The 5965-nt window shown below is 46.7% G+C and overlaps 1 non-coding gene across 1 annotated transcript; it reads left to right on the forward strand.

The window, feature by feature from the left end:
* Nucleotides 1-5382: 5382 nt before the first annotated feature.
* Nucleotides 5383-5489, forward strand: LOC128562820 (U6 spliceosomal RNA). Its single transcript, XR_008373520.1, has one exon. It is a non-coding gene; the product is annotated as a U6 spliceosomal RNA (small nuclear RNA).
* Nucleotides 5490-5965: the final 476 nt, after the last annotated feature.

The raw sequence follows: 5965 nt of genomic DNA on the forward strand, positions 1-5965 counted from the left end.
TGTTCCCGGAGACTCCCCCCACAAAGTTTCTACATGGCTGGGTAACAATTTTATTTTTAACATTCTGCAGTTTTGGCCGGGGCTGGGCTTGAACCCGCCATCCCCGGTATATGGGGCCGGTGCTTTACTCCTTGAGCCACAGGTGCCGCCCTAACAATTTTATTATTTCTGTTCCTCAACCCACCTGGACTTGGGCTCTCAGTTTTCTTCCTTCTTGTAATTGCCTCCCTTTCCCTCTTCGGTCCTTTCCTCCCGACTTGGCTCCCGCTCCGTCCTCTCCTCATCTCTGCCCCATCTCTCCTGCCTGTGTCCCCTCAACTCCTCTCTCGTTCTAGCCTTCTTTCCCCTCCCCTGCCTCTCTGGCTCTCTTTTCTCTGGATGTTTGCTTTCTCCCTTTCTCCCTCACCCTTATTTTTACCTTTTTTTCACCAAATTCAGCATGTCCAACTTTTCCTTTCCTGTGCTGTTTAGATACAAGGAGATCTTTGGAATGAAACAGATCTGCGGTAGGAAACCCCGAGTGGGTGGTCCGTTGCTTTCAAAACTGAGCAGTGGAACTTGGGCAGATGAATCGCTTGAGCTCTCTCTGCTGCACAGATAACCTCATCACTGTCCTTGCAAATACCATTGAGGTGCCAGTTCAACGGATGCGGTTTTTTCCCTTGGGTGTGCCGTGTTCCTCGGTGCTCTTACAAAATATCCCAGTTCCTTTCTGTAGTAAAAACAGCACTTACGAGTTGTTAGTCTTGTTCAGAAAGCTTGAACACGATGATGGCCCTTGAAAGACCCGGACTGAAACCCACACCTCTGTTACTAAATAAAGCTGCAAAGTCACAAATTGTAATCAGCTGGATTTTGGCCCCATACAGACGCAGTCGAAGATGGATCTTGTGTTCTTTCTCTGTGCTTCACAAATCTGTGATGTATCCCTCTATTTTTTGGTTAAATTATTGGAGACTTATTTTCTAAAAGGCTTCTTTTGGAGTCCAGATACTTCGGGTAGAGAGACACCTGCTCTGTTCTGAGCGGCCAGCCCTGCGCTTGGTCACCGACAGAGACGCTGGTTGGGCGGCAGCAGAGTCTCTTTGTTGCCAAAACCTTTCAGGACACAACCATTTTTTTCTAGGTTCTTTTTCTGTGCCAGCTGAAATGAGACTGGCTTTTAAAAATAAAACAATATCTGCAAACAACCTTTATTTTAAAAATCACTCATGCTTATAGAACCTATGGTTCAAAACGTTGGTTGAGATCTGGGACTTTATGCTGTGTGCTCTTGGAAACACCTGGGTTCTTTCCAAACCTGAATTCTCATTTTTCAGGGAGAGAGATTGATGCTAAAATTGTCCCGGTGTTTCAGATATTGCTGCCTAAGTTGTATGAATGTTTTTAAGGACATATAAGTAGACCTGTGTTTGATGTAGAGAGTGAAGAAATTGTCTTTGGTTTCTAATTTCTGCCAAATATTTTACATAATCTTTTTTAGAGATCTCAGGTAATCACAGCATTTTAAAGAGGCAAGATGGATATTTGAAAAGGGACCCTGTTCTCCTCTTAGAATCTTGGGTTCTAGCCTTAACACACAGGTTTGGAATTTAATTTCATGCTTGGAAAATAGTTTCTTCATAGATTATTTTTAATAAAAAAGAGATTTTAGAAGTACAATCAGGTGGTCTCCACACAGAGACCTACGGGACACTTCCTGACTGTGGACGGCCCCCTGTGTGGAAGGACCACGGCTGCTCAGCCCCAGGCTCAGGGAGCAGCTGGGACGGCTCTGCTGTGGCCAAGGTGGGCTTACCTTCCAAGCGTCCCAGCCCCTGGGAGCTCTGAACTCTGAGTAGCTCCAGAGGGGTTGGAAGGATGATAAACAGGCTCTTGGGTGGTGTGTGGACTGTCCACAGGAGCCTGGAGCTGAGATGCAGAACATGGTAACTGGGGAACAGCGTAGCTTCTGAAAGGCAGATGCCCTGGGAAGGGCGCACTTGGTGGGACGAGGTGGAGGAGGGAGGCATGGGGAACGTCCCTGCAGAAAGTCACTGTAGTAAGTGTGCCTTCTCTGTAACCTGTAGCAGCCTCTCGGCCCTCAGAGGAGGTGTCTTCGTGGCTCTTTCCAGACAGGTGACCCTTTTTGGCACTGGCACCCCCAAAATATTAATTAATATTTTCTTGTATGTGTAACCTCCCTGGGAACCTTCTGTACTCCTGAGAGGGCTCTTGTGTGAAGACGCCGTTCCCCAGCCCTGCTCCCTCGTCCTGAGGCCCAGACAGCCCCAGACGGGCTGAGCCCCTGGCTGCAGCTGAAGGAGAAGCTGCTGTTACGACGGCAAGATGGAGCTCAGGCTTTGAACCACCAGAAGCAGCTCTGCTCAGAAGTGAGATGCCTTCCCACTGTGACAAGACTCAGCAATTTGGATGTCTTTTTGTGAGAAAGGAAATCAGTACAGATGGAATGATCTTAAAACTGGGCCCCTTGGCTTGGCACCCACAGCTCAGTGGATAGGGCACCGGCCACATGCTCCTGGGCTGGTGGGTTTGAGCCTGGCCTGGACCTGGGTCTGCTAAACAACAATGACAACTGCTACCAAAAAATAGCTGGGCATTGTGGTGGGTGCCTGTAATCCCAGCTACTTGGAAGGCTGAGGCAAGAGAATTGCTTAAGCCCAATAGTTTGAGGTTGCTGTGAGCTGTGGCAGCATGGCACTCTATCTAGGGTGACATAGTGAGACTCTGTCTAAAACAAACAAACAAACAAGCAAAAACTGAGCCCGGTGGAGCTATGAATAAATGACAACATGGAGTTTGGTTCATACAGAAAACAAAACTTTCCAATCCAGGTCTCCCAATCAAGAGCCAAGTAAGAAAGCTGGAGATGGTGGCAGTGCCTGTAGTCCCAGCTACTGGGAAGACTGAGGCAGGAGGATCGCTCGAGCCCAGGAGCTGGAGGCTACAGAGAACTGTGATTGCATCACTTCACTCCAGCCTGGGCAGCAGAGACCCAGTTTCCAAAAGAAAATGTCAAGTACCAAACTGCCAGCAGATGGCACCATGAACATCTGGTTTAGACTGAGGCTGAGCACATTTATCTTCACAAAGCTCTTCTCAAAATATTAAGCAAAACTTTGACTGAAATGCAACCATATTTGGACAAGCAGGTTTATTTTACTTTAGTGCTTTGTTATTAGAAACATACATATGTGTGTGTATATATTTTACTATCAAGCCCTAAAGTTATGGAAAATATCCTTGATGGTTAGGATGGACTGTAAACTTTTACAGCATTATTTGGAGGCAGATTTTTCAATTTCTCTTTTTAAGCAAACTTTTTCTTAATATGAGGTTTAGTGGTTGTGTGTCTGTGAAACTGAAGAGAATATTTTTGGTTATCTGAACACCCCAGGGAAGAACACGCTTTCATATAGGAAGAAGGAGAAGTGCAGTGTGAAACGTGTGTGTGTGTGTTTTAAAGAACGATGTCAATGTTTTCGTTTCTGTATGTGCATCTGTATGGAAATGTGCAAACGGACATGCACGGCTCTCGAACAAGATCAGCAGATATACGGGTAGCTCAGTACAGAGACGCTTCTCTCTCTCAGATTCCACTTCACCCTCAAATCTGAAGGTTCTAGAGTAGGAAACGCCCTGAGAATTCAGTGTTAGATAAAGTATTTGGAAAGGAAGCTGTCCCTTAACTGAACAAGCTTGGATGGAACGTCTGAGCGAAACCTTCAGTCCTCTCTGTGAATACAAACTGGGTAAGCATCAGGATGGAACTAATGGACGTATGGGAGGACTGAAGGCTCGGGTCTCACGGCCAAACCATATCTGGGACAGAAGTGAGGTTGGAGGCTGAAGGGCACTCATGAGAGACCCCAAAGTTCCAGAGGCGCACGTGAGGGGGGCTGCCGCTGCAGGGGGAACATTGAAGACGCAAAACTAAGGGTGCACACAAGTTGCAAGCGTAGGACGAAGCCTGGCTTGGTGGGGTGGCTGGTGTCTGCTTGCTACTCTGCCCTGTCTGCGGGAACAAGGCCGTGCACCCCTTGGCTTTCTGCTCAGCCCACATGCTCTTAGCATGCAATGCCGTACGGATCTACCCATTTCTTTTTAATTACAAGTATTGATGTCAACTATTAATTCAGTGTTTATTTAATTTTTAGCTTTGACACAGATTTGTATCTTGAAGAAAATAAAAATAATCATTGTTTGAGACAAGCTGACATCCAAGGAAAGCAGGAGACCCTGGAATGTCCAGAGAGGGTGGCTGGTGCTGGGTGTCGGGGGAATGTCATCCCTGGGGTTGCAAGCTGGTTTGTGGAGACGGGCTGGGGCTGCAGAAGGAGAGGAGCCCTGGTCACTGGCACCTTCAGCCCAGGCTGCTGTTAGCTGTGATGGAGCCTGGTGCCGCCAGGTGCTTGGACATACGGGGAATGCCTCTGCCGGTGGCACCGGGAAGCAGGTTCAGAGGTGGTTAGGCTCCGGGGTCTGCACCACCCTTCTCTGAGGCCCCTGTCTCCACGCTCACTGACCCTCTTAGTGCAACAGGACGGAAACAGTAAAAGGAGGCCTCAAAACAAAGCCAAGTTGACTTCAGAGAATTCCAAATATGAAGAGAGAAAAGAGTCTGACCAATGGAAACAGAAAGGAGTCTGTGGAAAAACCAGTTTTATTTTCAGTCTTCCAAGTAGATGTTTCAAATGGCAAACCATAAAAAGTGAACATGGAGACTACGGAGGGACTTCCTGAAATACACAGAGCGGGACCAGGCTGTGCCCCGGCAAGCATTAATCCCGAGAGCAATGTATTGCTGTAGTGTCCACGGGAATGTTTCAGGCTTTTAGGGGAGAAAGCGTGGGGAGAAAAATAGGCCTGATTGCTTCTAAATGGCAGAACAAGCTACGTCTGGTTCTGTCCACTCACAGAGAAGGGAAAGATGGTGGAAAGTCTGGGAGCTTCTTCAGTTCATTGAACGAGTGGATGATTGTGAAAGGCTAGCTTTGGTACCAGATCTGGTTTTGAATTATTTTTCCAACAGATATTGGTTGATTTTCAGTGAGTTGCTTAACTTCTCTGAGCCTTAGTTCAACAATTGTATCTACTTCAAAGATTCAATAAAAGCATGTCAGTAATGCACGTAGAAGTATTAATATTAATAAATATTTATCAAATGCCATTCTAAACACAACTCATCAATTTCTGTAAAATTTTCATAATTATTTGTGCCTTTGATGCTGGTTCGGGGCCCTGTGTGACGCAGAAGTAACCATTTTCCCCCAAGGTTGAGGAAGCCAATGTGTTCTCTGAAGACAGAGCTGCTGTTTCTCCTAGCAAAATCGTGAAAAAGTAAAAGATGGTTATTGTTTTAAAGGGGAAGAAAGAAAGACAGTGCTCGCTTCGGCAGCACATATACTAAAATTGGAACGATACAGAGAAGATTAGCATGGCCCCTGCGCAAGGATGACACGCAAATTCGTGAAGCGTTCCATATTTTTGTAATAAAGATTGTTGACATTGAAAAAAAAAAAAAGAAAGAAAGATATACTGTTAGATTTTCCTTATGTGTTTTTGCTTATTCTTTCTAAATTTCCATCTGGACCCATTCCTGCTACATTCTGGAATGAAATGCCTTGTAGACATCAGTGGTGAGCCGGAGGCTGTGGCCCGGCACCCACGATGGAGGGTGACTGTGCTGGGGGCTCTGCCTGCACCACAGTCCTGAATCACAGGGCAGATCAGAGGCCTACACTGGGCTGTCTGCTCCAGTTGCCTAGAAGGGTGGGGAGTTGAGAGGGAGACAAACCCAAGGCAGGTGCAAAGCTGCTGCCCTGTTTGCACACAGGCAGGTTCTCTCATGTGACTTTGACTGTGCACCAACTATTAGACGTTTCTGGAAGAGTTAAACAAATGGTGTAAATTCTTTCTTGCCTGGAAGAGCTATTGCTGCAGGACGGGCCAGTGTCACCCTGGA

This window comes from Nycticebus coucang, chromosome 12, assembly GCF_027406575.1.
Source record: "Nycticebus coucang isolate mNycCou1 chromosome 12, mNycCou1.pri, whole genome shotgun sequence".
NCBI classification, from domain to species: domain Eukaryota; kingdom Metazoa; phylum Chordata; class Mammalia; order Primates; family Lorisidae; genus Nycticebus; species Nycticebus coucang.